We start from the raw sequence: 25,505 nt of genomic DNA, 5'->3' as shown, positions 1-25,505 counted from the left end.
GGAAACGCGGGCGAGGCTCCGATTGGCTTCCCTAGAAACCCTACGTGCAATGGGAATGAGAACTGGTGCAGCGTCATTAGTGTCCAGGCAGAATAACCTGGCACAGTTTGGAACCCAGGAAATGGTGCATTCTTATGCATGGCTTCCTTTAAAAAACACTGCCCTCGGGCCTACTAAGTAACAATTAAAAGTTATAATAAATGTTATGAGATCTCTTTCAAAATAACCAATTATATTTGTTATGGTTTAGATGTGGTGTTCCCCCAAAGCTCACGTGTGAAACAATACAAGAAGGTTTGGAGGAGAAATGATTGGGTTATATAGCCTTAGCTAATCAGTGATGGGATTAACTGAAGTGGTAGGGTATAACTGGAGGAGGTGGTAATTGGGGCGTGGTTTAGGGGTATATATTTGTATCTGGAGAGTGCAATCTCTATCTCTGCTTCCTGATCACCATGATGTTAGATGCTTGCCCCCACTACACTCTCCAGCCATGATGTCCTGCCTCACCCTCAGCCAGAGAAATGGAGCCTTCTGTCAACCTCTGAAATAGTGAGCTCTCAAATAAACTTTTCCTCCTCTACAATTATGCTGGTTGGGTCTTTTAGTCACAACATCAAGAAAGCTGACTAAAACAATATTCTCTTCACTAGTAGCTGTGCATTGACTATTTTATGAATCATCCACATCTGTGTTATTCAGCATTTCATTGCTGTGACTAAAATACCTGACAAGAACAACATAGAGGAGAAAAAGTTGATTTTGGCATACAGTTTCAGAGGTTCAGTCCAAGGTGGGCCAACTTCATTCTTTGGGGCCCAAAGTGAGGTAGAACATCATGACAGAAGGACATGGTAGAGGAGTGCTGATCCTTTCAAAGCACCTGGAAAGCAGAGAGACAAAGGAGTAAGGGCTGCAAAGAAGATGAACCCTTCCTGGACATGATCCCATTGACCCAACTCCTCCAGCTATGTGCCACCTGCCTTCAGTTATCACCCAGTTAGTCCAAAAAGGAGGGATTGATTAGGTTACAGCTCTGACAGTTCAATCATTTCCCATCTGAACATTCGTGTATTAACACAGAAGTTGGGGGCACCTCACATCCAAACCATAACAACATCTAAGAGATGTGCTTATTTTATTGGAAAACTTGGTTGTGGTATTTTTTAATGTGATTGACATAAGGAGACAATTAATTTTTAGGCAGTCCCACTGAATATATTGAATAATAAATGCAAAATATATTGTGCTAGACTCTGTAGTTAAGAATATTAACCTATTAAACTTATAAAACAGCATACTTAAATCTGAGGACGACATTGCTTTAAAATTTTTTAACTTTCCTTCTTTTCCTCACCTCACTCTTCTCTCCCTTTTTCTGTCACTCCCATCCTAAAGGCCGTCTGCACCCCTTAGTCCCCACCACCCCATCATTCCTAAACTGTGGCACTAGCACTGTCCCCTCACCTGCACCCATGACTATTGTCCTCACTATGGTCAGCTCCCCATGAATGGGTTGCCTCAACTTGAGCCCAGAATGATGGAGTCACCATCTATGGACTGAGACCTCTGAAACTGTGAGCCGCAAATAAACTTTTCCTCCTCCAAGTTGTTATTGTCAGGCATTTTGGTCACAAAGACAAAAAAGGCAATTAAAACATATCCCCAGAAAATAGAGACATTAATTTTTGTTGAATAAATAAATGAAATATGACTGTAATAAAATGAAATTGTATCACACAAAAATCAAAATGAAAAATACAAAAAAAAATTTAGGAAAGGTTTTATTTCATGTACCTAATGTGTACAACAATTCATAAAATCATTCCAAGGGAGAAAGCACTTATCTGTGCTTATCTATTGCAAAATGACCCAGTTTATTAGTCTTTTTTATTATTATTTTAAGACAGGCTCTCACTAAGTTGGTTAAGGCCTTGATAATTTGCCCAGAGGCTGGCCTCAAACTCATGATCCTCCTGCCTCAGTCTCCCAACTTACTGGGATTACAGGCATGTGCCACTGTACCTGGCTGTTTATTAGTTTTTGATGACTGCATAGCAAGTTACTACAAGCCTATTGGCTTAAAAGAATACCTGTTTTTGGTTCACAGTTCCTTGATCACAAATCCAGGCATGGTGTTCACAGATTGTTCAGGGTTTCACAAAGCTGTGTTCTCATCTTGAGTTATGAAGTCCTCCTCCAAACTTACACAGAGCTTTATGCAGAATTCCATTTCTTAAAGGACTGAGGTCTCCTATCTTTGTGGGCTGCCAGGGTTGGGAAGAAATGTGCTCCCAACTCCCAGAAACCACCAACATTTTTCAGGACACTGATTCTCCACACCCCATCAGCTTAAAAGCCTACATTGCAAGAAATCTCTCACATCATGAGTTCATTTGCTCAGGAAGAGCCTGGATGTTTTCAGAGCTCCCCTCATTAGGACAGTCCAACTCACCAATGGATTGATACATTCATGTATCATAGCTGAATGGACTATGAGGGGCGGGGTGGAAACTATAGGGTGTGGGACCCAGTTGAAGGGAGTAGGTACTTGGGAGCATGCCCTTGTCCTGAGTGTCTGTCGCTCCCTCTCTCCTCCCCTACCCCATCACTTCCTTCCCAGCTGCCCTGAGCTAAGCAGCTTTGCTCTGCCATTTTCTTCTGCCATAAAGTTCTGTTTGCCTCACCCTGGGCCCAGAAATAAAAAAGCCAGGTGACAATGGACTGAAACTTCTGAACCATGGGGCAAAATGAATCTTTCCTCCTTTAAGTTGTTCTTATCAGGCATTTTGGTCACAGGGATGGGATGCAACCAATGCCTGTCTCTAACAACTAGACCCCCAAATTCACTAAAGTGATCCCTTCTGAATCTCCGTGAGGTTTATTGTCCACATTCTGGAATTCACGTGTCTTACCATGACGTGCTCATCCATCCCAGACAATCTGGTATTACAATGAAATGAACAGATTTCATATTCTAATGAAATTCCAGATGTCCAGATAGCTTCACACTGTATTGTAGAGAGCAGGGGCTTCAAATAGTCCAGAGAGCATGCTACCATGCTTGCACCCTTCATCTCTCTAATGGTGGCTCCAATCTCCCCCTTTACTACCTTTATCCCCAGCCTGCAGAGAACAGCACCCCAAACTTCCTAGCAATGCAGGTCAGAGGTTTCCATTGGCTTCCTAACAATGCAGGTCAGTGGGCAGTGTCAGAGGTTTCCATGTTGCTTTAGCACAATGAGATCCTTTCTCCAAAGCCAAGGCCTAGTGTGGGGTTCATCCAATTTCAAGGGTTAATTATGCACTTGAAGAAATAATCTGGGTGTTTGCAGACCCAGGAGCCCCATGGTGAGCCAGATTTTGTTCATGTTAATTACCTGGTCTGCGGGCCCCCACTGTAACGTGCAGACCTGACATTGTGGGAGGCTGGTGTCTATATCAACTCAATCTCAATGCACAATACTCCTTAGCATTCTGCCTGTTTCTTTCCTGTCAAGTCCCATGACTAAACACTCCAGGTGAACTAGGCTGGCACAAAAAATCACACAGAGGCAGAGAAATACATTTTTGGGGGGGGGGGGGATCCTGTGAGAGCTCCTCTGATTTTAGGGGTCTGTGGGAAGAAGAGAGCCACTGGAATTCTTTATTCTTATATAGGGAGGTTCCATGGAACATTCTATTCCAAAGGGCAAAAGCATAGGATTACAAAGGAATAGTTGAATGTAATTCAACCCTAGAGGGTACCACCTACTCCTGGAGCCATGCCTTGATATTCGAGCTGGGCAACCCCCAAGTTACTGAGGCCTGTCACTATTGCCAGTCTAATGCAGTAATTGTTCAGAACCTCCTGCTTCAGGACTTCAAAGTGTCTGTATCCAGTGCAGCTCCCGACACGCTCCCCTGGTATAGTCTCCCGGACAAATCAGTGGGGTTCCTTGGTAGAAGGACTCAGGATATATACTTACCATGATATTCCAGGTCCTTCTTCCTTCAGATATGGACAACATCACAGTTTGGAATTTGAACATTGGCTCAGATTTGGAAATTGAGAATGGAAACGATTTGTTTTTAATTGGCTCAAACACCTTCAGCCTTCTGATCTGTAACTGCTTTTTTATCACAGATACTGAGCACTGTTCTGCAGGCTGACTGTCTGTTTTGACCTTTAATTATATCAGCCATGTCCCCTCTGACACCACCCTTCATGAACCTTCTCCACCGCCCTCTGCAGGTGGAGTGCTCCTGGCCTCTGCTCTGTGGTTACTGTGGTGACTTCCTCTCACTTGTGCTAGTTAACTGTCACCACCTGGTCTCCTGCTGTTCAGGGCTAGGATTTCTCCTTAGGTATTAATGAGCCTAACTCGGGGATCACCTTTACTATGTTTACCACCAGCCTGCAGAGAATAGCACCCCAAACTTCTTAGCAATGCAGGTCCCTGTCACCAGCTCGTTTCTGAAGACTGTGGTAAAAGTCGGGGGCCTGCTGGGTCTCTTACAAAATATGGGTCTTATGCCTTCCCAAAATCTCTATATTCCACACCCCCACTTCCCTCAGCCTCTGTATTCCATCTGTTGAGAGTTGGAAATCATTTTTCCAGGCTTCACAGAGCTCCTGGAGCCACACAAATTACCACAACTTAAGCAGCTTTAGCCAGCACCATTTATGACCTGACAGTTATGAATTCCCAAGTCCAGTAATGGGTCTCACAGGGCTAAGGTCAAAGTGTCAGAAGGTCTGTGAAACTTATGGTAAGCTCTAGGAATAAATAAGCTTCCAAGCTCATTCAGAATGTTAGAATTCAGTTCCTTGCAGATGTAGGGCTAAGACTCCCAGTTCCTTGCTGACAGTAATTTGGGAGCCACATTTAACTCCTAGAGCTCTCTTCCTAGCCCTCACACATAGCCCCTAGAGCACATACCAATCCTTCTCTCACTGAAACCTCTGACATCCTCTCATCTGTTTCTGATGTCCCCTCTGCCTGCCTCTTCTGCAACATCTCTCTGACTCCAGACAGAGAAGGTGTCTGCTTTTAAGGATTCATGTGATTTGATGGGTCACCCAGATAATCCAGGAACATCTCCCTATTTTCAGGTCCTTAACCTTAATTATATCAGCCAAGTCCCCTCTGCCATGTGATGCATCCTATTCACTGTTCTAAGGATTAGGGCCTGGGCATCTTTGGGACTCATTCTTCAGTCACCAATTCTGCTTGTGTTGAAATCCATGAGGATCAAGGAGACATTGCTGCTGGAGAGGCGACAGGGACCCAGAAGCAAAGAGCCCAGAAATAGGGGAATGAATTGGGGAATAGTAGCAATGAGGGGAATGGGAGCTCTACTCTGGTGACAAGTTAGGGAATGGTAGAAATCAAACAAGCAGGGCTGGGGATGTGGCTCAAGCAGTAATGCGCTCACCTGGCATGCTTGGGGTGCTGAGTTCCATCCTCAGCACCACATTAAAAAAAAAAAAAAAAGACGTTGTGTCCACCAAAAACTAAAAATAAATATTAAAAAATTCTCTCTCTCTCCTCCCTCCCCCGCCCTAAAAATAAATAAATAAATAAAAGAAGCAAAAGGTCTGAGAACCACAATGGGGAATAAGGTCTTCACCTCACCTCCTAACCCAGAAGTGCAGTGTCCCCGGGGAAGCACCATGTGGAAAGATATTGAGAAGGGCTGGGTCCTCAGGGAGACCCAGGCTTCTGTTAGATACAAGATGAAGGGACATCCTGAAAGGATGCATAATTTACTCCTGTCCTGTAAGAAGAGAGGGCACCCACCCCAGGGCTCAGGTCCTGTGGCACCTGCTACTGGAGGTGAGATTCCTGGGAACATGTCTGACTCCAGAACAGGACTTTCTTCTGCCCTGCTATGGGTACCAGAGGCCCAAGGAGGAGAGAGGCTATGCCCTTGGTCCTGATAGTCCCAATGTGCATGTCCACATTCTAGGATATTAGGTGGATATTAAGACAATGTTCCCAAATAAGATGTGATCTTATTTTAAAACCTAGTGAATAGGAAAATTCTTAACTGAGCTTCAAAAAACAGAAATAGGGAGTAGAGGAAAATGTTTCTCATTGTCATATGTAATGGGGTGTTGCCAGGAAGCTAAAAAGGTGGGTAGCAGAGAGAAGATAGAAGCCTTTGGGAGAGTGTAAGGTCTCCTGAGCTTTCTTCTTCAGTCTCTGCCACATCCTGACCTGGACCTCAAAGAGTCCAGGGCTCCTCAGAAGCTTCTTCATTCCCATTGACACCCAACCCCAGGGTGGAACCTCCAACCCACTCACAGTCCAGCTCTCTCCTGGGCTGCTCAGGCAAAATTTCAGAGTAATGTGACACCGCCCCCGTGTGGCCACAACGCTGAACACAGAAATCCAGTTCGGCTTTTTCCCTCCTACAAAGGATACTTTGGGATCCCAGCACCAGGACAGAGCTCTGCACTCTGGGGTCCTCCTATCCGCATAGTGCCAGGTGCAACGTGTTTCCTAAAACCACAGTGGTATTCATATTTCCTGTTCACTGAATGAGCACAAGGCAGGAAAGGTCTCCAACCCATAACATCTGAATCCCAGGTCCAGTGTAGACCCACAAAAGTATTATTGCCCTTAGTCAACTGGATGGGAAGTTGAAGTTGAAGCCAAGTTCCTATCATTTGTTCTGTCTGCTCCTGCTGGGACTTGGACCTCCACCTGAATCAATCCAGTGATTCGTCCACCCTGAGATCTTAGCAGGAGTCTGGGAACATTAGCTTTAAGGAATTCTGGTCATGATACTTTCTCATTGTTTTAGTCAGTTTTTCCATCACCATGACCAAAAGAATTGAAAATAACAATCACAGGAGGAAAATTTTATCTGGAGCTCATAGTTTCAGAGGTCTCAGTTCATAGATGGCCAACTTCATTGCTCTAGGTCCAAGGTGAGGCAGAACATCATGGCAGAGGAAAGTGGCTCAGGATATGGCAACAGAAAGCAGAGTTCTGCTCACCAGGGACAAAATATAAACCCCAAAGGCATGCCCCCAGTGACCTACCTCCTTCGGCCACACTGTCCCTGCCTGCAGTTAATGCCCCCCAACCTCCACCGCCCAGTTAATCATGTCTGTAGATCAATGCACTAATAGGGTTAGGGCTGTCATAACCCAATCATTAGATCCCTAAACCTTCCTGCATTGTCTCACACATGAGCTTTTTGGGGACACCTCATATCTAAACTGGAACATGAATTCATTTCATACTTTCATTTCTCTGACCTTATCCTTAACCATGAAGGGTATTGGCAAGATTGGGTCTAAACTCAAGGGATAAAGTGCATATAGAGAATTCAAGGTCCTTGAACACCAAAAAAATAAAGGATTCTTAGAAGTAGGTCTAATCTAATGAAGTATGAGCTGAAAACTGAGTCAAGTGGATGAGTAAACACAGTTTTATATTATCACTCTCAGAAAAAAACAATAACAATAAAACAAAACAAAAAATGAACACAAAAATTTTAAAACAAATTGCTTCCACTAAAAGGATCTACCTTTTACCCTATAGTTATTTATCTTGATGGGGACTTTTGATGTGATCATCATATCAAAAATAAAATATATTCAGATTCTTTCATTCAACAAATATATATATATATATATATATATATATATATATATATATATATATATATATATATATACACACACACACACACACACACACACAATCTGGCAGGCAATATTGTAATTGTTCTGGGAAAATAGCTTAAAAATAACAAAAATCCATACTTCATGGGGTGTTCATTATAGTTTTAGGAGATTAGGAGACAGAGAATAAATTAAATGACAGTGGCGTGGTTTATCAGGTCATGATTTATGCTGTGGAGAAAAATCAAGGCAGAAAAGGTATGTAGAAGGTAGTAAGTATGAGATTGGAATTTTCTAGAAGTCAGGCAACACTGAGACCAAAGACAGGAGAGAAGTGAAGGAGGATGCCTTGGGAGACCTGGGAGAAGCCCTCCAGGCAGGAAGGTCAGCAGTGCCAAGGTCATGAGAGAGGTGCATTGCTCAGACTATTTCCACAGAAAGCAACTCACTGGGGGGGGGGGGAATCCCTTATTGGGGATTTTGAGACCAAAGTATTCCTCATGGGCCATGTGCCTCAGACAAGGAGGAGTCTAGGATCCAGACCTGTGCTTGAACCTTGATCCAGTGCAAGGATGTTGGTTTAGCCTCAATGGCACTTCCCGGCTCCCTGGTTCCTCTTCCCAGGGGTTGAAGGTGCAAGGTTATTCTGAGTGAGAATCTGAAGGAGGCATAGAGTGATTCCCAGTGACTGGCAGCTCTGCAGCTCTCACTTCACCTGGGATCCTGAGCTGCAGGAGTGACGCTCTCAGTGAAAACTGTCCATACACCAGCACGCTCCTCTTCAGACTCACCATTCCTGTGAATTCACTCAGATAGTGGAAAGAACATTTCCTAGGCCATATTTCCTTAGATCTCTGTGAATAGGGCTTCACCAAGTTAAGTATTTATTGTTTAATCTCAATCTCTCTCTGGAAGGTGTTTCAAGTAAACATTTTTTAAAGACTTTATACTTTTTCTGCCTAATAATTGTGAATGATTTTCATTTTTTTACACAATATCATTTTATTTACAGATCTCCATAGTTAGTTCTTCTTTAAATCACCATAATTTTTTCTCCCCAGGAGATTTTCTGCACTCCCCATTTGTTTCTCTTACCCTTCAGGTGCCAGAAACCTGAGAACCACAGCTGGTGCTGAACATCATGCTTGACTGTGTCTCACATCCTCAGAGTATCGAGATCTCTGCCCTGTAATGTGGATTTTTATTGTTTATTTCTAATTTCCCCACTATAATTGTGCATTATGATATAAGCCATTCAAGTCCTTTGTCCAAATAAGAAAATAAACACTCCCATAAGATGTTTCCGTCTTGTCCTTCCTTCTCAAGTCCACTGGGCATAGGCCCTAGGTCAGGTGCCAAGTCTCATTTCCAGCCCATGTCCATTGTCTAGAATGAAGATGTTACTAGTAGCCAGGAAGGAGCTGCTTCCTCCCAGTTTGAGTGAATTGCATAAAATTCATTTTTCTTTTTCCATCACTTGCCTAGTTCTTAATTGGAGCTGGTGGCCAAATCCCACCGCCAGGATCTAGACAGGGTCCCTGGTCTCTGCTGGTAACTGAGGCATTATCCAGGGTTGAGTGAAAGCAGCGCATGGGACCTAGGAAGTGGATCTGCTCCAAAAACAAAGTTTAATATCAAATCTAGTGAAAACCTCAGGGCAGAACTTATCTTAAGTGTTCCCTGAGAAATATAATTGCTGACATGGTCAGAGATGAGGGTCACCCTCATGCTAAGTCACTGCCTGCGCTCCCACAGGAACAACTCCTTGTTTGAAAGGGCAATGAGTAGCACCAACTCACATTTCATCAAATTCCTCAGCAATCCACAAATCCTGATGGAAATAATCTTTATCAATTAGAGAACAGAATAGGGGTTTAAATCCATGCTCAATCTCTGGAAAGATCCATTAAAAAAAAAAAAAACGATAAAAAGCAGTTCCTTAGGAGATGGCAATAGGGTAACTGGAGGAAGAGAAGAAGAAGCCATTTACTTTTCACTTGTGAAATTTACAGATGAGGGTCAGAGATCTATACATAATTAGGGGGATTCAAGGTTTTTTATTATTTATTTTACAGTACTGGGGATTGAATTCAGGAGCACTCTTCCACTGAGCTACATCCCACCTTTTTTATTTTTATTTTGAGACAAGTTCTCACTAAGTTGCACAGGCTAAATTTGCAATCATCCTGCCTCTGCCTCCTGAGGCAATGGAACTATGGGCATGTGACACCACACCCACCTGAGACCCAAAGTTTTTGCAAACTAATGCTTATATAACTTGGAAATCTTCCTTAAGAAAGAAAAGAATCCAAAAATATAAATATAGTATTACACACAAAAGCAAAAGATGGTTAAGAAGGCCCTAAGCAAGTGAGAGCTCCTGAGCAAGTGGAGGGGCCCTGAGTAAGTGCAGGGCCCTGAGCTTCATCCTCCTCAGTCTCAGGGTCATCTCACTTCAGGCCTCAACACAATCTGAAAGCTTCCAGAGAGTTCACACAGTTGAAGCAAGAGGCAGAGGAGCCATGACTACTGGTGGGGGCTGGCGTCTGTGAATCCTTCAATTCCTGGTCTCCAGTTTCTCGTGTCTCAGGAAATGGGTACATTCTATTTAGAGGCTCTTATCCCTTCCATGGATGTGTATGACTTCCACAATCTGAGGCCACCAACTTCGCACAATACCTGCCCCAATCAAAACTCACTGATCTACATCCCACACCACCGTGCCTCAGCTTGGGAAAAGGGGTAAATAGGACCCCTGAAAACCAAGGATCTCGAATCTTGTCATACTTTCAAAGAATGGAAAAAAAGTCCTGGCAACAGGGACCTTCCAGGTGTCTCTGCTGACCCTTCAGCTAATGCTAGTCCTCTTTCCTGCAACTGATCTCAATGGAGTACTTAAAATTCCCCCCCCACACACACACACATACTCCTGGAGTGACCAAACCAAGTTTTGAGGAGGAAAATGAGGAGTTTGGAGATATCTAAAGACATCTTGTCCCTATAATTTCATTTCAAATGTATTTTTATTGAAGCTTTGATTTGAAATTAAAGCCAGTATCTCTGATGCTTTCACAAATGTGAGAAACATGATGCCTCCACCTGTCCTAGTTACCTGGATCCTTTTTTTTTTTAATTTCTAGAATGCAAGAGGGGTTTTGTTAGAGCTTCTGAAACTCTCACTGATGCACAGCATCAAAACTACTGATCTCACAGAGACCTCCAACACAACAGCCCAAACCCAAGGAAGCAAAGACCAGCACTCACCAAGCAGAGGTGCACCTGAATCTGGCCATCTGAACCTGACAGGGTAAGAGAAACCTTCTCACTTTGTCTGCCATGTCCCTTAGAAGCCCCATGACTTTAACAGAGCAAGGCCCACACACAGAAATGCAACTCAACAGATGGTTTGCTGGTTGCAAACACATGCAATTAAAACGCTTCTGCTTTCCCAGAGTCAGTGCCTTTTCATCTGAACTCCTTAAGCAACTCTCCTCTTCCCAGGGATGCTGAGGGCAGAAGACATTGGACATCAGAGGCTGAGAAATGCCCAGCAGAGCTAGACACTGGCACTGTGTGGTGACAGGATGGCATGGATGGACAGATGGTCATAAAATTCAGTTCCTTTAAGTAAACACAGATATCTAGATCCTTATTTTGAAACCTACTAAGGACACATTAAGCACACACACAAATGGAGAGAAGAGTACAGGGAAGTCCCGTTCCCTGCACTTCATAGCCATGAAGCTCTCCAGTCTTGGTGCACCTCCTTCCCTACCCAGAACCACACTGGGTCTTTTTGAAAAAAATCCCAAATAGGATGTTATTTCATCTGTTGATAATTATTTTTGAGGATGCCAGTATTGCGCTTCTTTAAAGAGAGAGTGCAAGCTCTGGTGTATGTTTTTTGTTGACTGTTCAGCACCTCTCAGACTCTCCTAACAGCCCCAGCTCAGGCTGAGAAGTCCCTGTGGAAGGAGAGCTATTTCACATTCTTCTGACTGTTTTCAGGGCAGTTTTGTCCATTCTAAATTGTGCTCTCACTCTTGCAAAGAAATTCCAGCTCAGATGAAAAAATTGTCAATGGTGATCATTTGTACCTCCAAATCCTCCCTTTTCCCCCAGTGATTCTGACTTCCCCTTTGAAGAAGGGGAGGAAAATGGGGACCAGAAAATCGAATTGCTAGTGCGCCATCTGCAGGCTATTTGCTTGAATAACAGGAAAGACCAACATGAGGACAGAATAGGGTGTATTTCCTTCAGATAATTTCCCCTGGAGCAGTCAGAGCAACAGGAAGCAGGACACTAGCAGAGGTCTGGTCACATGTTCACTTTTCCACTTTCCTTCATTTGTCATCATCGTTTTGTTGACACTTCATATCCAGAGCACCTGTGATGGCCGGGCCTCCAGTTTAGTCACTTCCCTCCCAGATGTGGGTTTTCCATTCTGTTTGTCAGAAACACTACCTGCTCTTGGCTTATTTCTAAGACTTCAGGCTTTTTCTGGAGAAAGCTGCTGACAGAGGCTGCTGGGTGGACAGAGCCCATCTTTAGTGCAAGAAGCAGAAACACTTGCTCAGTATTGTAGATAGAACTACACTACAAAGAAAGTACAAAAGAAATATCTCAGGTTGAAAGAAATCATACCAGATGGAGACCTGAACCAACAGATAGGAAAAATAACATGAGAAATGTTAAGTCTATTGGGGAAAAAAATACTCTTTTTATCTTAGTTTCTTTAAAATGCAAATGAACAATATTAACCATTTTGCCCTAATTGACCACTACAGAACACCACAACTATATGTCACTTTATATTTCTTTTTAACAGATACATAAAAACATAAAAATTAGACATATTTATGGAGTACCATATGATGTTTCTATGCATAATGTGTATATACATATACATTATGTAATGTTTATATCAGGTTAAACATTTCCTCATCAATTTTTTTTTCTTTTTGATGGTACTGAGGACTGAAGCCAGGGGCACTTTACCACTGAAGTACATTCCCAGCCCCAGCCTTTTTTTTTTTTTCCACCTGAGACAAGATCTCATTAAATTCCAGAGGCTGGCCTCAAACTCATGATCCTCCTACCTCAGTCTCCTAAATGACATGTGCCATCTTGTCTGGCTTAAAAAGACTCTCAGGGAATTTTCATTTTTTTTCCTCAGTGCCCCATACACTCTATCAGTGAGCTAAATCCCAGCACTCATTTCTTTTATAGTGAAAACATTCAAAGTCTTTCTTCTGGTTTAAAAAAAATACAACAAAGCCAAGCATGGTGGTGCTGAGGAGGAGGATCACAAGTTTGAGGCCAGCCTCAGCAACTTAGTGAGATCCTGCCTCAAAATAAAAGATAAAAAGGACTGGGGATGTAGCTCAGGGTAAAAGTCCCTGGTTTAATCCCCAATACCAAGAAAAAGTATTTTTTCATTGTTATGACCAAGAGACCTGACAAGAACAATTTTAGAGAAGGAAAAGTTTATTTGGCACCTTCAGTTTTAGAGGTCACAGTCCATAGACAGGCAGCTCCACTGCTCTGAGCCCAAGATAAGGCAGAAAAGCATGGCAAATGCGTGTGGAGGAGGACATGGAACCAAAAAGCAGAGAGAAAGAGTTCCCCTCATCAGAGGAAAAATATAAACCCCAAAGACACACTCCCAGGGGCCCACCTCCTCCAGCCACACCCTATCTCCCTACAGTTACTTACCATCCAATTAATCCCTATCAGGGAATGAATGCCTGCATTAGGTTAAGAGTCTCATAACCCAATCATTTTACCTCTAAACTTTCTTGCATTGACTCACACATGAGCTTTTGGTGGACACCTAATATCTAAACCTATGTAAAATAAATTATATTGTTAAATCTATTGGGGAAGAAAACAATAAATTTCAAAAGTCTTAAATACCTATTTTGAAATACCTATTTTGCCATATGTATGTCTTCTTTTGGGAACTATACAAATTTTTAAAGTGCCTAAGTATATTTACTAAAATGAGTCAACAATAAATTTCAAAAGTCTAAAGTCATACATAGTATGTTTGGGGACAAAACAGATTTTATTGGAAATCAAAAGCAACTTATCTAGGGGGAGAAAATAAATATTTGAAAATTCAAAAGCGCCTTTCAAAATAACCTGAACCAAAGAAGAAAACTTAAGAGAAATTAGAAAATATTTTGAACTGAATTATAATGAAAACATACCACTGAAGATTATGGAATACTATTTTAAGATTTTTTTATAAAGATACATTAATCAAAGAGAATATGGTACTGGCAAAAGGGTATAGAACAGAATGAAGAGGTGAAAGAGAGCTACATAATGTGTAGTTGTAGTTGTTCTTGTCAGGTATTTTTGCAAATCTGACTAACATAAAAACCAAGACTTCCTCAAGGCCACACAGCATCCCTCCTGAAAATTGAGAAAACTCCAAATGTATATAATTAATTGCAAAGTGTGAATGTGTGTGTGTGTGTTATTGTTTTTAAGTCATGAACATCAAGACAGAGAAATCATCCCTAACTTGTGATTGCTCTAAGCCATTATTTAAACAAATTCACTGGCCTTATTCACTTGTGAGAAAAAAAAAAGTGACATTTTTGGTCAGTTAGTCTGCTGAGGGATTCTTCCTTTCTTACTGGATTGAATTTGTAAATTGATTCCTATGCAGTTTTCATCTTGAGTAAACTAATTATAGCATAAAGATTTAGAAATTCTTACTGTATGTTTAAAAAAAACACACAAGTTTCCACTTTCAATGATGGCAGACCAGCCTGTTTCAGACTGAGCCTCCTTCAGGAACAATGGTGAAAGTGGTCGGTAGGTAAGAACATGCACATTAAGACACCGCAGAGCCACCAAGGCACTGAAGACTCCATGAGACCAGAGTTCAGAGAGGGAAATGCTAGGTATGTGATGTCAGTATTTGGTAACACTCTGCTTCAAAGTATTTGTCAAAGTCAGAGTGGTAACTAGGAGTCCAAGAAGTACAGTAGGGCTTTTGGCAGATTGCACTAGTGGAGAGATTTAAAAATAGAGAAAGAATATTTACAGAATGAAAATGAACAAACTATTGCAATACACAAAATACAGATGATCTCACTGAAAATACATACATATATACATTTCATCAATACCACCTAGACACAAAAAAAAAGCAGATGCTGTATGATTCCATATGCATAAATTCCAAAAACTGAACTAATTCATAGCACTGAAAGACATGAAAGCAGTTACTTCAGTGTCCTTATTTATTTAGAGAGTATCTTGTTGTTGTTTTTGGTTTGGGGGGGATTTTTTTTATCGCACATACCGTAGGTTTTTGCTTTGTAGCTAGCTATGAGCTTACAAAAAAATTAGATTTAGAGCAAGTTATTTTATTTATTTTGGACTTAATAATTCATTATGATTTATAAGTGTTATTATGAAAGTGTAACTTCATGAAACAACGCAGAAATAAGTATACAAAAGTCTGAAAAACAAAACATAGCTTAAACATGGTAAGTAGATAGATTATCCGAAGTTCTGGATTTTTCAGTCACTTTATTATTATGCAATGGCTTCTAAGTAATACTTAACTTCAGCTGGAATAAACCCCCTAGATCCAGTTTAATTGTAGATCTCAACTTCTATAACATCTTCTGTAATTTTCCCTTCAAAGCTTTCCTTTGGGGTTCAGAGGCCTCAACAGCATCTTCAAGCTCCAGATTTTTATTAAAGCTTTTCTCAAGGAAAGGTTTCCCATTCACAGTTATTTTTCATTGCTTCAGCCTTTGAGGCAAAGTAAACTCCAGATGGAAATGCCAGAAATGAATATGGTCCTCCCTCATTCCATCCACAAATAAGGAAACTCCAAGTGGAAGAACACCACCTGCTGCTGGTGCATGGATTCTTGCATCTTGGACCTGGGGACCTGGGATACCCAGGAGGGATGTGAAAGGGTCGTGACCTCCGACCCGGACCTGGGTTCATTCACCGCCCTCGCTCTGATTATAGTAACCAAGTAGGGTCCAAAAATTCAGTTGGTAAATTTGTGTGTGACCCCTGGCATACCTCATCTGCTGTTCCCAATACTCTGACCCCTCCTGTTCCACCCAAGGCACCCACGACTCCATCTTCAGTTATCCTCAAATATGCCCCTTCCATAGTCTTCCAGCAACTCCACCTATTTTATTCCACAGTCCAAAACCACTGGTGTCCTCCTTGACTCCTTTCTCACATTCCAGATTCGGTCCATTAGGAAATGCTGTAAAGTCCATCTTCAAAATAGATTCAGGATCTGACCACTCCCACCATTTTCACTGCTCACATCTCTGCTGAGGGGACCCACGTCTGCATCCAGGAACAGAACACTAGTAGTCCCCTGCAGTTTTGCTGCAACCTAGTTATGCAACCTCAAGATTCTCTTCTCAGCAGAGAAACCACAGTTCCTATTACAACACATTTCTGTTACAAAACAAATCACATAGTGGTCCTCTTCTGCTCAAACTGACTTCCAACTCCCTATTACTCAGAAAAAAAGTACAAAATCTTCCAGCATCCTCCAGGACTCATGATCTGGTTAAACCACCATCCAAATCTCAGTGACTGCTTCAGACACCCCACTTCCTTATTCTTCCCAGAACATGTAGATACACTCCTGCCCCAGTGCACTTGCCCTAAAGTTTCTCCTGCCTGGAAAGAAATTGTTCTGGACACCCTCAAGGAATGATTCCTCACGTTCTTCAAAGCTTCAAAGATCTCCTTCCCAGTGATTTCCATGCTGACCATCTTAGTAAAACAGTCATCTTCCTTGTCCCCACACACTGGGATCACCTGTCCCATAACACTTTCCAACTTCTAACAGCAACATTTTCCTTACTCTGCCTAGAGTGTATCCTCTGCCTCTTCCCATTATGACACATGCTTCACAAGGTAGGCAATTTTTCTATTTCTCCTTCAATAAGGTTCCCACATGCAAAAAATAGTGTGTCACATATCCAGTACACAACAAATATCAGCTGAATGAATGATCACTGTAAAGCACCTCTGTCTTCTAACACACTATGTTTTTTAATGGAGCCTCAGGTCAAGTGCTGCTCAGCGGCTACTACAGCACAAGGTCCTCTAACACTGAGGTCAGGGCTGTCTGGGCTTTTGTTACAGTACTATTGTCTCTCTCTCTCACACACAAGGCCTCCTGCACTTCACAGCATACAAGTACATTTCTCCCTTCAGAAATGACAATTCCTGGCTCATAGGTCCTATTTTACAAATAAATATAAATTAAGGCCAGGCATGGTGGTGCACACCTGTTATCCTAGCAGCTTGGGAGGCTGAAGCAGGAGGAACATGAGTTCAAAGCCAACCTCAGCAACTTAGTGAGGCCCTAAGCAACTCAGCAAGACCCGTCTCTAATTTAAATATAAAAAATGAGCTGGGGATGTGGCTTAGTGGTTAAGTACTCCTGGGTTCAAATCCCTGGTACCAAAAAAAATTAAATTAGGCTCTGAATTATGTACTTGAATTTACATTGGAGCCAGTGCTAGAATTACTAGAGCTAATGACAGGGAGAGAGGTAGACAAGCAGAGCAGAAAATGAAAACCAGCAGGAATTTGTCTAAAATAGGAACTATGGGATCCCTCCTCTCAGCTAATCCTAGAATTAGAAATCAGACTTTAAAAGATTGGATAAATGGGCTGGGTTGTGGCTGAGATGTAGAGCTCTCCCCTAGCGTGCGTGAAACACTGGGTTCGATCCTCAGCACCACATAAAAATAAAATAAAGGTATTGTGTCCACCTACAACTAAAAAATAAATATTAAAAAAAAATTAGATAAAGAAGGACAATCCAGGAAAAGGCCATGGAAGGAGGACAGGAGTTTATGAGTCTGAAAATCCATCTCTTGATACCACAGATACTGTGTGCACCGGCCTTGTGAAGACAATGACAGGAAAAATACCTCTTGCTGTTGCCACATCAGATGCCACAGAGAAGAATGAGACCAGAACTCATTGGCAAGAAAAATAACAGGCATAATACTCTTTAGAAAGTAAGACAGAGAATAAACACAAAAGATGTAGGATGAAGGTCACACCCAGATCTGCGCCTACATGGACCTGGTCACAGGACAGGAGACAGGTCTAGGAGACAAGACAAAGCTCTGGTAATATCAGTCCCCGTGATCACAGGTCCTGGTGGGACAAGGTTCTATTGGAGGAACATAGACAAGGGAGTAAGGAAGACAACCCAGCTGAGGAGTAACCATGTCAAAGCCCAGCATGGACTGAGCACCAACAAGCCATAGCCCCATCCACACTGGCTTCCTCACAGCCCTCTCCTGTCCCCATTGGTTCTCAGTGCTTCCATTTATTTCCTCCCTCAATTTTTAGGAATCTTCTCTGTTAATTAACCACTCAATTGTTTGGGTCGAGATTTTGAAAAAAAAAAAAACATTTATTTTCAGATTATTATTTTCAGGATGGAAGTTGTAGTTCAGTGCACCTTGATGTTGAACCTAGGATGGAGTCGTCCCAGCTGTACCTCTGCTGGTACAGGAAAGGTGATTAGGGAAGAGACAATGTGGGGACGAGAGTCCTGGAGAGCAGGGTTGGGCTGGTCGCTTCATCTCTTCTCATTATGCCCATAGAAACACAGACATATTCAGAAGTCATCTGCAGAGGTGGATGTGATAGTGTACACCTGTAATCTCAGCTACTTAGGAGGCTGAGGCTGGAGGATTGCAAATTCAAGGCCAGCCTCAGTAACTTAGCAAGGCCCTAAACAACTTGGTGAGACTCCAAAGTAAAATATAAAAAGGACTGGGGATGTAACTCAGTGGTAAAGTGCCCCTGGGTTCAATTCCCAGCCGCCCCCCCCCCAAAAAAAAAAACAGAAACCAGTTGCAGAAAGAGAAGACAATCCCTGTGTTCTTGGAATCACAAAGGGGAGACTTGAACAAATCTTGTGTTGCTCCATCCCACACAAGGCTGTTGTTTCATGCTTCAGGACAAAAGTACCATGAACAAATTCAGGGCAGTTCCTACCAGTGATAATGTTCTGAACAACCTATAGGTCACTCATAAGATCCAGAGAGTACCTGTAACCTAGTCCAATCTCCTGTGCCCCAACCCCTCTCCTACTTATTAAGGCCCTCTAGGTCTCACCTTTACAGGCCTAGAGAAACATCAGAGCACTGGGCACTGTCATTACTTAGGGCAGAAAAACATGATATACTCAGAGCCCAGAAGGGTGAGTTCCCCCATGGGCTCCTATACACACTATCCCAAAGGTTCTAGAGACAACATTCTCCCCCAATACTTACTTGGAGCCTAGATAACTCCTATCTGTGAGAGAAAAAAATAAAAACAACAACCTGTGAGGAGCCAAGGAGAAGGCAGGGCCATGAGGGCCCAGAGGAACGCCCTAGTCTTAGACCTCGGGGAAGTTTCTAGATTGCGACCACAGACTCAGGGAAAGATAAGGAAAGGAGATATTCAGGAACTTAATCAACTGCCATCCTGGAGGTCTGTCCTCAGCAGTGACTTTCCCTGTGACCTCTGACTTCTGGGAATCAGGTCTTCATCATCACCACCATAAAGGTAATAAATTTGTCCTGAATTTTCCTTGTGCTATGCAATAGAGCGTCAGCAAGTGCCTGTGGATGGTGCTTCCCATTAATGAGGCAGAGTTCACTTCTACCAGGGGCCTGGAACAAGAATAAGATCTGAGTAGATCCCTCCATTTCCCTACCTGCATTCCTCCTCTGCATCATAACAGCTACCACAGCTCCAGTGACCACAGCTACAAGGAGAACCAGGCCAACAACAATTCCCATGACAGGGATGGTGGACTGAGAAGGTGGCTCTGGGAAGAGAAGGGGAAGTAGGTGAGGGACCCTGACCCCCAGCTCTCAGCCCTGACCCTCCAGAAGAGCTCCCGCTTTCCCTGCCAACAGGCTCTGTACTTTCATCCCCTCCTTACCCCATCTCAGGGTGAGGGGCCCAGGCAGCCCCTCATGATGCACATGGCATGTGTATCTCTGCTCCTCTCCAGCAGGCACCACCACAGCTGCCCACTTCTGGAAGGTTCCATCTCCTGCAGGCCTCGTCTCCACAAGTTCCATCTCCTGAGTCTGGTCCTCCCCATCCCACTGCCAGATCAGAGTGATCTCCTTAGGGTAGAAGCCAAGAGCCCAGCACCTCAAGGTGATGTCTCCTTCAGGACTGGGGTGGTAGGTCACTCGTGTCTTTGGGGGGTCTAGTGGAAAAGTTGGAAAATTCAGCCACCTTGCATTATTCCTGGTACACTGAAGCAGCCCTCATGAGACCATCAGAGAATAGACAGGACACTGAGGGTGGAGGAGATTGCAAAACAGAGGCATCTGGGATAACTTATTTCTTGGAAAGGTCTAGAATCAGAGTAAGCCAGCCCAGGTTAGGAGGCTCGAGGTCTTTGAAGGGGAGAAAAGGGATTTCTGTTTCTGACTGGAGGCCAAGAAACTCAAAATATCTGGAGTCTGATAAGCAAAGGCTTTAAACGTGGGGCAAAGAACAAGATGTGGGAGAGAGGAGTTCCCAATCAGCTGCTAAAGTCAAGGGGAAGTGCTGGCGGACTCTGTGGTGCACAACTATTACTCAGAGGCTGAGGTAGGAGGATTGTAAGTTCAGTTCAAGGGCAGCCTGAACAATTTAGAGAGATACTGTCTCAAATGTGAAAAAAGAAAGAAAAAAAAAAGTGGGGTGGGTGGCTCAGTCGTAAAGCCCTTGCCTAGCTAGCAGTGAGTCTTTGGGTTCAATCCCCAGTACAGGAAGGAAGGAAGGAAGGAAGAAAGGAAGGAAGGGCGGGCTCGTGGGTTATTTCCGGGACCTTCTCTCTCACTCCCTGGTGTTGGATCTGAAAATTCGAGATCTCACCCTTTCGCTCCAGAAGCCAGAGAGCTGCAGAATTCTAACCAGAATCCCGTTTTCCTCCCCTCCTCAAAAGACGCCAGAGCAGTAGGAGGGCAGAGGGGAGATATCCAAGAACCTCACATACCTGAGCGCTGCAGCATCTCCTTCCCCTTCTCCAGGTATTGTGGAGCCACTCCACGCACGGGCCCTCCAGGTAGGCCCTGTAAAATTCCGTGTCCCACTTGTGCAGTGTGATCCGAGCCGCCGCATCCACCGCGGTCCAGGAGTGCAGGTCCTCGTTGAGAGCGAGGTAATCTACGCCGTCATACGCTGCCTGACGGTACCCGCGGAGGAGGCGTCCATCTGGCCCCACTTCACAGCCCAGGGTCCACTGGAGTGTATGAGATCCTGGCCCGGTCCTCGTGGTCAGCCACCGCCCCCAGCCAGCCCCCACCCTCACCAATCCAAGGGGATTTCTACCAAGATTGAAAATGGAACCGGGTTAACGGCCCCCAGCAGTTTTTTCCCAGGTGGAGGGTCTTCGCGAATCTCCAAGACTGGGACAACTCGGGCCAGTCGATGGTGGTGGGGGTAGTGATTTCCTGCCGGGACCCGGAGTCACTCACCGCCCTCGCTCTGGTTGTGGTAGCGGAGCAGGTTGCCCAGGTTTCCTAGGTCGATCTGTGCCGCGTTTTTGCAGATCCGTGTCTGATCTTCCCAATACTCTGGCCCCACCTGATCCATCCACTGCGCCCGCGGCTCCATCGTTGGATTGGCGGCGTAGCTGTCGAAGAGCACGAACTGCGTGTCGTCCACGTAGCCGACGGTCATGTACTGGTACTCTCTGCGGCCCGGCCGGGTCATGGCGATATCAAAATACCACAAAGAGTGGGAGCCTGAAGGGGAGGTGCGACCAGGATCCCAGTTGGATGAGACCGGAGGAAAGGAGGAGGGGCAGGTGCTGGTGAAACCGAACAGCCTGCGGCGGGATGCAGAACTCGAGAGGGGAGTGACCAGGAGGGAGACGAAGTAGTGGGGTCTGGGCTGTGAACTACCAAGGAAGAGTAGTTAGGGTAGAAGTTGGGGGTTAAAGATCGGTGGCAGCGGGTCGCGATCTCCCCCTGTCCAGCGCTTCCTCCGGGCGGTCCCTCCCGAATCCGCACTCACCTGCCCAGGTCTCGGTCAGGGCCAGGACCCCCAAGAGCACCAAGAACAGGGTTCGGCGCGCCATGATCCTATTCTCATATTTGGGGAGACCTCCAGTCCCAGCCTGTCTCTGAGGACTTTATAACCCGGAACCGCGGCGACGATGACTAGCTTCCCTAGGAACCCAACACGCAATGGGATTGAGAACTGCGGTCGCGTCACGAATATCCAGGCAGAAACACCCGAGTTGGGCTGGGACCTGGAGGAGCGAAACGTTGGGCCAAAGGGGAATCCCCAAAACTCGACTTTAGCACCATAGACCTTCAAACACCAGGCTTGGGCCTGAGACCTTGAAATCCACGAACTGAGATCTGGAACTTTATCCTGACAATAGCTCTCTGTCACATCATCTCTCTGAATCCAGGGTGTGAGAAAACCTTAGGAGACAGACACTCAAGTTGAACCCAAACCCCTTTTCTCTTCCTGGATTCCCTCTCTCTGAATCTATGTTGAGCCCCACTCCTTAACAGAACTCTTGGATTTTTCTAGAAGAAAATTCACCCACAGGAAAAATGATGCCAAACAATGAGTTGGCCTACAAATGGAGACAGAGGGAAGCTTTCTCCTTAAACTTGGCACAACATAGATTCCCATAGACACCAGGATCCTGTTTTTTTATTAACTGCAGCACAGTCTGGATAACCCCTGAGTAGTCAGAAATCATATCTATATATATATATATATATATATATATATATATATATATATATATAATGTATACATGACAACAACTATATATATATAGTTGTTTATATTTATATATACATATATGTATGTATATACATAAACAACATATATAAATATATATAATTATATAAACAACTATATACATAATTTAATATATATAAAATTATATATATATATATTTGTTGTTCTTGTTTTTGACTGGTGTGGTGGTGCTGTTACAGGGGGCATTGACCTTCCCCCAAGCTGAGGCAGTCCACAGATGAACCCCATCTCCCTTCAAAGCAAATTCTTACAATCATGTCATAAAGATTTTAGACAGTTGCTCAGAATAACAGGCATGAGTTTATTAGAAGGGATAGGAAAGGGGGAAAGGGAGAGAATGGGTCTTCTCTGAAATAAGAGGGTCTATAACACCTTTCCTGTCTTCCAATTTTATTAGGTGACCCAGGGAAGTTTCTAGAATGTCCAGTCCAGGTCCACCTTTCGACTTTTGACTAGCAGCCTAGAAACTGCAAGGTCTGTCTTAAAGACATGATGTGGTGTTCACAGAGTTGGAGACTTTAAGGAAATTGAGCCCCCCTGTTTTTGCCTCAGTTTTCTGCCTCCTTAATCAGATTATTGAATACCCCTCCACAAACTTTCTTTGTGAAGGTATTGATGTTTGGGTTGCCAGGGTGATTGGGTGATTATGGTAAATTTCCATGAAATTTATGGGGGATCCAGGCCACCTGGTAGGATGCAACATTGTGGGGAGCCGCTCTGAATGAACATGCCTTCCAGTCCTGAAGCAGGGAGCTCTGACTAATCACTACATTTCATAGTGACTTGGGGGTTGTTCCAGTTCAGATAGCAAGGCCTGACTTCAGGGGTAGGCATATCTGCTGGGATTGAATTACACTCACCTGCTCCCTTGTAATCTTACCCCTTCTGCCCTTTTATGAATAGAACTTTCTAAGAATAGTGTCCCCACCAAATAAAAGCTCACTTTTGAATAGGCTTCCCTCTCTCTCATCAGCCTCTTCTGACTTTCTGTTGCTCTCCCTTTTGGGGAGCTTGAGGCCAAGAGCTGGAAAAAGCCATCCTGAAGCTTGTGTAAAGGTAATTTGTGTCTGTGTTTTATTTTGCATCACCCCAAATTCACACAAGCAACCTTAGTTCAGCCATCCGCGCTGGACAGGGGCGGCACAACATGATCTTAAACAATAACTTTTCTTAAGGGGATGTTAATATGGCTGGGGAAGGTTTTAACATACCAAGCCCCCATTTTCCATGTGCTTCTCTGTCAGATAAGGCACCTGTGGTTTTCAGTTGCCTTTCATTTTCCTGTCTTTTTTTTTTTTTTTTTTTTTTTTTTTTTAATACTGGGGATTGAACTCAGGGGCACTCAACCACTGAGCCACATCCCTAGCCCTATTTATTTAGAGACAAGGTCTCACTAAGTTGCTTAGCACCTCACTTTTGCTGAGGCTGGCTTTGAACTTACAGTTCTCCTGCCTCAGCTTCCTGAGCTGCTGGGATTACAGGCGTGAACCTCTATGCTTTGTTCCTTGTCTTTTCCTTTTCCTTTTTTTTTTTTTTTTTTTTTGTACTGGGTATAAGAAAAGAAGCAAATGAAGTAAATAAAGAGAGAAGAGAGGCAGTAACACAGGTTTATTCATGACAAACCTGCAGAGCTGGGCTCAGTGGAGACTGAGACCCATCTTCCACTTACAGCGGGGGTAGATATAGGGGCATGAGGGAGTAGGGGAATTGTTTTGCAGTTAAGCCATTGATAAGGGGTTGTCAGGGAAAGTTTCTCATGGTCCTCACCTCTATTATTTTAAGTTTCATGTCAAACCAGGTGTTTTTAGGATTCCAGTCCCAGAAAACAATTTCCTTTTTTGTAAGATGATGGAGTATTGTCTGGGTTTTAGGGTCAGGCTGAGTCAGAGTGACTGTGAGAGGACTCATTCTAAGATGGAGACTATGTTTCAAAATGGTGTTGCCTGTGTCAAGTTCTATCTAACATTCCTGCCTTTTTCTTTTTATTCCATAAGAAAGGGGTGAAGGGAGAAGGAGTGGCAATGTCTTTTGAATTACTTCCTGCTGAGAGAGAGCTTCCATTGAGAATTCATATAAACATTGGTACTGAACAGCTCTAATGGAGCTAGCAGGAGGATGTTCTGGACCCTCTGATCAATACTGGTGTTGATGGTTCTATAAAAGGGAGTTGAATAGCTGAAACAGGAAGGGCCCAACTGTAAGCAAAAATGACCGAAAACGGGAGCAGACCTTGGATCAGCAAGCTGTCTTTATTAAGCATCCATGAAATGACACATGACAAATTTTTAGGGGAGAAAATGGCGACTGGTTATAAGAGGGGTCTGCTTTTTATAGTTTTTAATGAGAGTTAATCACAGCAGAATGTTTAGTGGGATTTAATCATCAGAGACTTGGGACATGCCAGCCAGGGTGTCAGGAAACTAGTTGTGCAGATTAAAAATCTAACTCAGGAAAACAGTTGTAATAGCTTGAAACTCATTGTTACTGGGATAAAAATCCAGAGCCCAGAGCCCTTTTGTTTGCCTTCCCCTCTCAGACTCAGTGTTACTGGGAAAGGATGAAAGCCCAGAGCCTAGGGCCGGGTGTTTGCCTTCCCCTCCTCTCCTCCTGGATTATACTGTCCTCCTTTTCTCCCTGGAGGCTGTCATTTTCCTTTTCTTGGGAGATGTTATTTTCCATATCCTTCACAAACAGCAAGGCCAAGAATTATACAGAGAATTGGAAAGAGAAAAAGGGCCTAGGCAATTCCTGTCTAATTAGTGGATAAACAGTTATAAGAATTATATTTACAAAGAAGATTCACTGATTATAGTTGAGGCAGCCAGAGGGGTGATAGGAGACAACTTCCTTTAGCCCAAGGTAGGGTCTTGTAGGAAAATTTTAATGGGAGTGTGGTGGGTGGCCATGTGGGCTTGGAGGTATCCCACATTGTGGTTGACATTTCAAGGAGGAGCAATGGCAGGGATGTTAGAGGGGAAGGAAAGGCATCTGGTTGGCATAAGAGAATAAAGGAAGCAGAAGAGTATAGTGAGCTATGGTGGGAATGAAAATGAATGAAAATGAATGAATA

At 43.7% G+C, this 25,505-nt stretch overlaps 1 pseudogene across 1 annotated transcript; it reads right to left on the bottom strand.

Annotated features, from left to right (window-relative positions):
• Positions 1-7,714: 7,714 nt before the first annotated feature.
• On the bottom strand, positions 7,715-21,793 carry LOC143401464 (HLA class I histocompatibility antigen, alpha chain G-like; annotated as a pseudogene). The gene is made up of 6 exons (XR_013091650.1): positions 21,668-21,793; positions 21,127-21,396; positions 20,646-20,908; positions 19,593-19,868; positions 19,362-19,475; positions 7,715-9,231 (listed from the first exon to the last, which is right to left on the bottom strand). The product of XR_013091650.1 is annotated as an HLA class I histocompatibility antigen, alpha chain G-like (transcript).
• Between the last annotated feature and the right edge of the window lie 3,712 nt (positions 21,794-25,505).

Source organism: Callospermophilus lateralis, chromosome 6, assembly GCF_048772815.1.
Source record: "Callospermophilus lateralis isolate mCalLat2 chromosome 6, mCalLat2.hap1, whole genome shotgun sequence".
NCBI classification, from domain to species: domain Eukaryota; kingdom Metazoa; phylum Chordata; class Mammalia; order Rodentia; family Sciuridae; genus Callospermophilus; species Callospermophilus lateralis.
This window is presented reverse-complemented; position numbering and strand designations above follow the sequence as displayed.